This window comes from Pleurodeles waltl, chromosome 3_1, assembly GCF_031143425.1.
Source record: "Pleurodeles waltl isolate 20211129_DDA chromosome 3_1, aPleWal1.hap1.20221129, whole genome shotgun sequence".
Classification (NCBI taxonomy): Eukaryota; Metazoa; Chordata; class Amphibia; order Caudata; family Salamandridae; genus Pleurodeles; species Pleurodeles waltl.
In genome coordinates, this window is record NC_090440.1 from 1,925,447,207 (window position 1) to 1,925,457,308 (window position 10,102).

The window sequence follows — 10,102 nt, forward strand, 5'->3', positions numbered from 1 at the left end:
CCTTATTCGCACTCTGGGCAAACAGTCCTTCTCCACCATCAACTCATCATCTGAAAATTCCAAGACCCATACACGCTCAGGCATTACACTCAATAAGAAAGCATCCTCAGGGACTTTAAACTTTGGATATGTCTCTTCTCACAAAGCTTGCCTGATACATGAGACAGCCACCTCAAACTGCCTGATACACCCTGCTTGCATGACATATAGATAATTTCCTGACTACTCCACTCACCAGTCCACTTTACAGAGTCAAACAGTGATCTTGCAGGTGGAGATCAAGGCTCAAGACACCTCTAGATGCCAGTTACTCACTATATACCTTGCCAAATAGAGGGCAATCGAAGAATGCATCCAAATCAAAGTTCAATCTAGCTTCCCTGCCTCAACTGCGATCAAAACACCTGGCAACACAATGTTTGTTGCAGCTATTAATGATAGAACAGAGCTGCATCTAGCACGAAGCTCCCTTAAGAGTTGCTCAGAGCTACCTCGAAACCGTAGCACCACCAATGGTTTGCAACTTGTCTCCCCATCTCTGCCACAGTCAGAACACTATGCCAGGCCAACCTTCCATATTCTGAAACCTCCCTGCAGCTATGCCGGAATGCATGGCACGGTTAACTTTATTACCATCAACTCAGTCCCGGTTACCTTCTACTCAATAGTTCACCTACCCTGCATACTCCACACTTGTATATGCATCATGGCCAACTGTGCACCCATGTCAGCAAGCATTTGCAGAGGCATAGTAAACAGTGGCGTCTTAACGTATCATAGACTACTGTGATTGTCCCGCCTGGAGCAAGACAACAAAAAAAGAATGATTTCATGCACAATGACTGTGCCTAACCATCTGCTGTCATCTCCTCAGTTTCACTCATTTCAAAGTCTGATTGTAGCAATGTAATTTGTTTGCTGACATAGTTGAAGTGATTAAGAAGAAGTTGATGCTGCATGAAGAGCTTCCGTCACTGGTATGATAATGAGAATTAAACTTACTCGATCTGGTCACTCCTACCTGACTCAAATTCGCAGGGACCATCACAGAACCATATTCCCACTGTCAAAGTTACATGTCGGCTCAACTAGCCAAAGACAGCAGCCACTCGCTCTTTCCCTTCTGCCTTTCTTTAATCAATTCTTCTCTATTTCAAGGTGCGGTGCCTCAAACACTGAGAATAGATCACATCAAATTATTCTGAATATGTCTAACACTCATGCTGCCAAACTGGACCGTTATCATCCCATCATTAAATGATATTTTCTTGTACAAAGCATCTTCAAAAACCTGTTTGCTCCCATATGAGGAATTTGGGGCCTGATGTGCAAAGCCCTTTTGTAGTCGCATTGTATGGTGCACATCTCGTGCCCTGGGGCTTGGTACATTGGGGATTTTGGCAGCCCTTCACGAATCGCAGATAGGAGGAGGTGTGAAAGATGTGTCCTTCCAATCAAAGGCCCACTGTCTGCTTGCTCCCTTGGATACCTTCTCAAATTGGAAACACTGCTTTAAAAAAAGCACCTGTCCTGTCAATGGACACAGGCTGCTTTAAAAAAATATTTCCATTTCGGAATGGAATACAGGGACGGAGGTCGGCTATATTCTTAAAGGCCTCTATCCCTGCATTACAGCCAATCTCATATTGCAGCCTGACTAATAGACATTTATTTGACAGATCATTTAGTGACCCTCTGCAAATGAACAATTTGTGGTGATACCCATTAGTACGTAGATCACATTACGAACTGCATTCCCATTTGCAATTCAGTCGGTAAGCATACTGCGTACTGTGCACTCGATGGGTAATTTACATCACGCCTGTCATCTCTAACAATGGATTGTTGGGATATTTTAAATTTGATTTCAGACTCAAACACAGTAGTAATGACGGCTGATTACAATGTTCATGGATGATAGCCGCTCACCTTCTGTGGCCTTTGATTCTGCAAGGTCTTCTAGCACCTCAAGAAAGATGAAGAAGGCCCACCAAACAACTTTATTTCTCAGGGTGTGAAGAATTTAGAAGCAAGTAGTTGTTTTAGTTTTCATATGGTTTTGAGTAGGATATGTGTTATAAAGAAGCTGTGCAACATAACCAGATGTTATGCCACAATTGAAAGATGTATATACAAATGTTACATCAGTGCGTTTTCTGACCACTATTGTTCAGAAGGAAACGTATGTGCTTTATCCAGACTGAAGACTTTGAGATCAAAGGTTCGGACATTATCAGCCTGATTACGACTTCGGCGGAGGGGATTACTCCATCCCAAATGTGACGACTATCCCGCCCGCCGAATTACGAGTCCATTATATCCTATGAAACTCGTGATATCCGTCACATTTGGGACAGAGTAATCCCCTCCGCCGAAGTCGTAATCAGGCCCTATGTGTTTCTGTTTGAGAATTGAGCAGTATTTCTAAAAGGTAAAATAAAGCTTTGGTGTGCCAGCAGGTATTGATGCGGGGCATGCACCAATAAATAGCCCCAATTGTAACTGCACATTGTATTTATAAAGCGCTTACTACCCCTGATGAGGTGCAGAAACGCTTTACTACGGAACAAAAAAATTAGAGTTTAATACCTAGTAGATTAGTATTTTTTTTTTCTTGTGGCTTAGGTGCGTTTTGTTTGTGCTATGGATTTCTTTGTGTTTAGTAGAGGCTAAAGTAGGGATAGAATGATGGAAAATGATTAGAAAAGAGGAAATAGTAAGTTGTTTTTGTAATTTTTATCATATGCACCTATTGTGTGAATGGGCTGAAAAGGAGGGGGAAGTTTTAGTGGCTTGAGCAAACTCCTCCAGGGGTGGCTCCACCCCAGTGGCAGAGGGATGTTGCCACCCTAGCTGAGCCAGCAGATGAAAATTAAAACGTTTTATTTTTCATAATTTTTCATCTGGGGAGGAGCAGGGCTGGGCTACGGGAGGAGGGCGGGGAGAGGGTTGGAGAGTGCACTAAGTGTGCATGTGTCTGAGGCAAGTGTCTTACACCAGCCAAACACACATGAGCACTTAGGTTTCTCCAAGCCGGCTTTATACACGGCCAGGCTTGAGAAACTGCATAGACCCCAGGCTTGTGTCCGAGTGGCAGTCACTGATGCTAAGACCAATCCTGAAGCTGCTTTCATTCTATGTTTAGCATGTAAGCAGCACCAGGATTGCTGGGGAGCCTGTGCTGGTGTCTCAGAGAATGCTGGGACACCGCAAGACGAGCAAATTGGCTGGAGGTGCCGGAAGATGGGCGGGAAACAGAAACGGTAAGCGTTTAAAAAAAAAAAGTTGTTTCCCCCATCGTCCTCCCCGCCCCCTCCCGTGACCTATGCAGCGGCCACCGCTGAAAACCTCTATATACATATCCAAATGTATCTTGTGATGTATGAATAGCTTGTCTTTTTTGTGCTGAGAAAATATAGGTGGGGTACTGTGCACTACAAAGCAACAAAGTTACAAGTGTTTAAATGATCCTGTTGCAATAAATTTTTTTGAAAACTGTTGCTAAGAGCATGCCAACGCCTCAGATGTTAAAGGGTTAATAAGAGGCCAAATATTGAGATTTATAATTACAATTCCACAGACACTTGTAATGCGGTTTTATACCGTTTACCCAGTGTGTGCAACCCACAAGCAATTTCCCAAAACTGTCCGCTGTCTGACTCTTAGGCCCATATTTATACTCTGTTTGCACCAGATTTGGCACATTTGTTTTACGTAAATCTGGTGCAGGCTTAACTCCATATTTATATTTTGGCACTAGACATGTCTAGCGCCAACATATTGGAGTTAAAGTAATTTTTTGCCTGTGGAAAACTACCTTGCGTCAATGAGATGCAAAGTAGGTGTTCCCCAGCAAAGGCCCTAAAGGCAAAAATTACGCACGGGAGGAGGAGGGCCTTAAATAATGGCACTAAGCATGCTTAGAACCATTATTTAACACCTGGGTATGAATAAGCGATAGGGGACCTGTGTGCCTTTTTCCATGGTCAGAGACCAAGAAAACAGCCCACAGGTGCCCTGCCCTGCCCCCATGGACACCCCCACCCACCCGCACCCACACCTGGAGGACACCTAAGGATGGGGGTGCAGGTAGGTATTTTTAATTTTTTTTCAAAGTGCCATAAGGGGGCCTAACTTGGGCCCCCCTACATGGCACTGTGCACAATTGCCACAACAACCCCTGGGCATGGCCATTGGGATGGGGGCATGACTCCTGTCTTTACTAAGACCGGAGTCATGTCCTTGGGTGTTGTGCATAAAATAAATGACGCTAGTGAGGTTAAAGTATTTTTTTTTACTCTAACCTGACTAGCGCCATTCTTTCACGTACAACCTACAGTTTTCCCTATGCCTCCCGTACCCAGTTAGAATCATGTATTTTGACGCTAACTGGGCCTTAGCGCCGGCTAGCGCCATTCCATAAATATGGCACCCGGCCGGCGTCTTGGAATGGTGCTAGCTGGTGGTATACTTATTCATGCAAAACTGCGCTAACTGCTAACGCAGCTTTGCTTGAAAAAGTATAAATCTGGGCCCTATTGCATTTTCATCACTTTTAACTCTATCCTCGATGTACATAACTCCTATGCAGTACAATCAGGGCAGGCTTTAGGGCGGTGCGACCAATGCCACTGCACTGGGAGCACTGTGTTTTGAGGCAAGAATAAAAATGTCAAGATAACTCCGGTGACCCTCCCGGAGAGGTTTGTCCAGTGACAGTTTTGACTCATCATAAAGTAGCATAGAGGGTTACTATGCCTGTTGCAAAGAATGTGTACTATACAGATAACAGAAACTTTCTTTATGAAGATAGCTCGGGGGTACCTCTTTTGTCACAGAGATCATTTTGTTACTTGCAGTTCATAAGTATTAGCGCATCTGTCCTTATTTGATCTTTTAAAGTTTAATTCACAAGGAGACGCGTTAAAGGTTTGATGGATCTTTTGACTACACTTACAGTGAATCCACCATAAGTCTCCAATTCACTACAATTTCAACATCATAATCAATAAAAATCGTCAAATATTCTATGGAGTCAATAATCTTTATGCACCATGACCAATTTGGCCACAAATAACCACATGTTTATGTAAAAGTTAGAACGTTTATTTCCCTATATTAACAATGCTAATGTCACTTATAAATGGTAAACATACATAAACAACACTGGTTGACCAAGACTTCTAAAGAATCTCAATTTAGCTAACACATTGATCACTAAACATTCTAGAGGTATAGAAGAAATCAGTAGCAAGAATAACTGCGCATGAGTAATGGCATACATCTGGGTTCAGCAACTGAGCAACATCAATTATCTGTTAATAGCAACCTGCTAACTTGTCAGGGTTTACCTTACTAACTTTCTGATTAGAACAGCATGTTTGGACCTTGTGCAAAACAATTTTTGTTAACATAAATTTGGAAAACATCTAACTATGGCTGTATCAAAATAGCGGGTGGTACCTAAAAACAAAGAACATCACCTACAAGAGCAATAGCATTTTGTTATACCTCTCCTCATATGGATCAGCAAGCTGCGATTATCTTCGTCAGTTGGACATCAGTTCGGTCAGCATCAGCAACAGGCAGCAAAAGGGAATGGTTCAGATATGGGGACTATCTGAACCATTTAAAGCAATGTCTAAGGATCAGCATTCAGCATTAAGACTTTAAGTGCTAAAGTTAAAGATAGAAATAAATCATCAGGAACTATTCAGCTTCCCAAACAGTATAGAATTAACCTTTACGAAGGAAATCAAAGTAGGAAAAGGGTGAGCTCCTCTCTGTGCAGTCGGGCTAAATCAAAATCACCTAAAGAACTTCCCACATTTCCATTGGTCAGAAAATCATATGTTTATAATTAGTCCAATAGAAATAAAGGGCCAGATGTACCAAGAAGGCCTTTTGCGAGTCGGAAATAGCGATTTGTAAGAAATCGCTATTTCTATTTCGCAAAATGCAATGTATCACATTTGCGATTCGGTAATAGCGATTTCTTAAAAATCGCAAATGCTATTACGGAATCGCAAAGTGCGATACCGGCCCCATTCGCACCTATGGGCCTGTAGGCCCATATTTGCGAATTTTTTGCATTTCCAAAATTGCGATTTCTTAACTGAAAATCGCAATTTTGGAAATGCAAAACCCCACTGTGCTGGGGGCCTAAGGCCCCCCTCTGCTGCACCCCAAAAAGGTTTTTAGGACATGTAAGGTGCACACATACCAAAAGGGCATGTGTGCTTTACAGGTACATTTTATAAATGCATATTAAATACATTTTAAAAATTTGCACATGGTTACCACCAGGTTCAACTTGGTGGTAAATAGTGATTCCTTAATTCCCAATTCGCATTAAGGAATTGCTTCTTACATGTGCTTAGAAATCGCAAAAAAGGAATCCTTATTTGTGATTTCCTATTTAGAGAGTCGCAATTTGCGACTCTCTAAACAGGGTTGCAATTTTAAGGAATCGCTATTTTAGCGATTCCTTGAAATTGCTTTCAGACTGCCTTTAATACATTCTGAAACGGCTTTTTGCATTCGCAAACGGTCATTCACACCATTTGCGAATGCAAAAAGCTTGCATACATCTGGCCCATAATCTCAAATCTAAGATAAAACTAAACTGTCTTTCACATGTCGATGATTGCCTCTCCTTCTAGTCTCACTGTCAGGCTTATCAGGTAACCTTTTTATATCCATCCATACTCCAGTCGGTGCATCCATTGTTAGCTCCTGGGAACATCGCTGTCTCACATATCAACCTATACAGTGTAACAATTACTAATACAAGATATTCTGGTAAGCAGTTCTCATGAGAAAGTTAAAGACATCTGCTAATGTTTGGTCAACACAGTGTAAATAATACATGAATTGAATTCCCTGGACATACATTTCCACGTTTTTATTAAACAGTGCAGCTTAATCTGAGGCTGAGCAGAGTAGGCCTAAAACTTGCTAACTTAAGGCCTATAATTGATAAAGCACATACATAACACGTAATCATTAATATAACACACTGCTACATTTCTCCTAATGCAGGCACTTTGATTAATATTAATAACAATTTAATAAAGACATTTCGGAATATAATGATGGCCACTCAAGTGGGCACATTTTCCAAGTCTCACATTATTTTCTATATTAATCAAATTCTATGCAAATTCTTAACCCAAAATACATAAAATTCAATAGTAGTAAATTCAGCATTCACAATCCCTCCTGTGATGACTAAATATGTCATCACACTTTGCGTCATCCCATACAAATTTTTGTTCACCTAAAATTTGTTCTCCCTATAACCTTTATTTCTCCTTTCCCTTCACAAATTTTCCCTAAATAATCTTTCCATTTTAATTTCTTCCCTCCTCTGATCATTTTTGAATTTCCTCATTTTAATCACATCTAAATATTCCCCATGCTCCAATTATACAAATCACACAATAATCAGTATTAACTGTGTTATTTTCAATATTATCCCTTCCCCTAGGTTGCCCAGCTAATTTCCCACAGAAGAAAAACCTTTGCCAACATTTTCCCAAACTCCAGGCTCCTTTAGCTCTTTCAAGTCACCGCTATTGTTAGTCAAATTGTTAATAAGGCTTGTCATTTATTTCCTATTGTTAGGTATATATGAGCAACAATGCTGCCAGGTCAGCATTTCACAAGCTCCGCCCTCCTTTGCTAGAAGGATGTCTAATGCAAGGTTCTGAAGAGTCATAGATCTTACAGTAACCATTCTGTAGCCATCAGGATCCTGGCTCCTGAAAAATTTGTCAGCACGTTATCCACAATGATAGGCAACTTTAGAATTTTCACAGAATTCAGAATAACTCTTACTGAAGGAATTATTGCTCCAAATAAGTTTCCAACTATGCTAGAGTATGATTCGCGCTTTTGTCTAACGTGGTGTAATTCAGTCATTTTAGGTATCTTATTCAGATTCCCAAGTTGATACATCTTTGGGAAAACTATCCCTAAGTAACATGTGCCATACCATCCTCTAGGAAGACGGTAATATGCATTTTGTCCACAGATGTAATAAACCCCTGGAATTGCTGGGTCTTGTCCACTTAACATGAACGTCCATTTACTCTGAAACAAAAACACATGTCTACATTCACTCGTTCCCACAAACTACGTGTCAGTTCTAGACTTAGGCCTATATACACAAAGTTTTCCCACATGCTGTGCATCTAAAGCTAACCTCTCTTGTGTCTTTATGTCTGTAAATACATGATCATTTCTAAATGTCCTTTTCTCTAAGCCTTTTTCTAAATTTTCCTTAAATGCTTTTCTCCTGTCTGATCTAAGAAGCTCTTTTCCACAGGTATAAGCATGCATGCCAAATTGTTGCAAGGCGCATAGGCTGCGCCAAATGTCAATGTAGGTTCAAAGAAACCTCTCACTACTTCTATATTATTTTCTTTAGCTACTCTACTCAGATACTTGTTAGTAAAAGACTACAACTTATTCTATAAGTAAGGGGCAAACTATGATAAGTAACTCCTTCCTCCACTGATGAAGGAATCTGCTTGCAAACATAACAATCTCTCACATCGATTGTCTCCACATACTCACGCAACAAACGATAGAAAACATAAGAAGAAAGTTCTCCTTGGTTATTATCTATGTGCAAATATTTCTCATCTATCCTAAACCTATCTAGTTCTGTGAGTGCAGAAGTTGTCTCTAAAGCAGAGGTATGGTTGCCCCCAATCTTGTCAAGAGGAGTCATACTCACAATCAATACCAGACACAATATCATACATACAATCACCAAACCAATGCCCATGTATTTACAGCACCTATTCTTCCTAACTTGTTGGTTATGGCTACTCATGATCTGTAAAGAATCAGAAAGTAGGAGGAAAAATCATAACTATGCAGCAAAAATAAAACAACAAAAATCTTCAATCTTCTTTAGCAGTTATTTACAGCTTTCAGTCTACCTTCCAGGATCTTTTGTCAAAATAGATAGCTTGTCAAAATCCGCAGTTTGTCAAAATCAGTTTAGAGCTTGTCAAATCAGGTTATTTAAAGTCTCTTCCAGTTACTTCTAAATGTCTCTTTTTGCAGTTTCTTTAGGCTCACAGTTTCACAAGATTCAGTTCATTGATCTCCTTCACATGCCAACGTATTGACCAGATATTTCTCAATCAAAACAAAAAGAAAAAATTCACTCTGCCATTCACTTGTCGTTGCATACGCCCATTAAGGACCTGCATACCTTCGGTTTGCATTCTCTTTCTTTTCAATCTTCGATCTCCACTCAACTCTCAGTCAAGTCTTTTCTTCCTTTGGTGTCTACTTCTTCTTCAATTGTTTTCACTGTAATTGCTTCTTTTCTCTAGGCTTGTGATTTCGGACACTTATCTCCTTTCAGTGGACCTTTTGTCAATGCTCTTTTCAGTGCTGGATTTGTAACTTCTCTTTGTTATGCAGGATGTTTTCTTGACATACCTGCAACTGATTTAGGAGGAGTCAGATAGTTTTGGCTTTGATCCGCCTCAACTCCTTCCACCTCGTGATATGCAGTTTGCTCTGTCTGTCTTTCAAGATTGTCCGCTTCTGGGAGAGCCCTACTCTGACTAGATTCTCCTGCTACCTCAGTTGAGGTTGGTTCACTGCCACTCTCCTGTAGATCTTCTACTTCATCTCTCACAGGAGTATTTGCATTGGTTTCAGTCTGCTCAGATTCAGTCTCTGATTCTCATGTTTCCTTCTCTGAGCCTGGGTTTCGTCTGGAAGTTATTGGTACTCTCAACAACTCTTCTTTCTTGTCCAAAGGACAAGATACTTTCTTCGTATGAATGTCATGAACCCATTTCTTAACTCCAGCACACTTCACAGCTGTAGCAGTAATCATTACTACCTGGTAAGGGCCTTTCCACGAGGCTCCAAACAAGTCTTCCTCACGTGTTTTCTGATCACAACCTAATCTCCCGCTCTCAGGTTGTGGCTTTGATCTTGAGATGGTTGCAGCGTGGTAGCTTCCACCTGATGAGAGAAAGAGTGAACCACATCAGCCAGACCTTTGCAGTTGTCCAACACCATTTCATCTGACATGTTCACAAGACCATTGGCAGGAACCACTGACAAA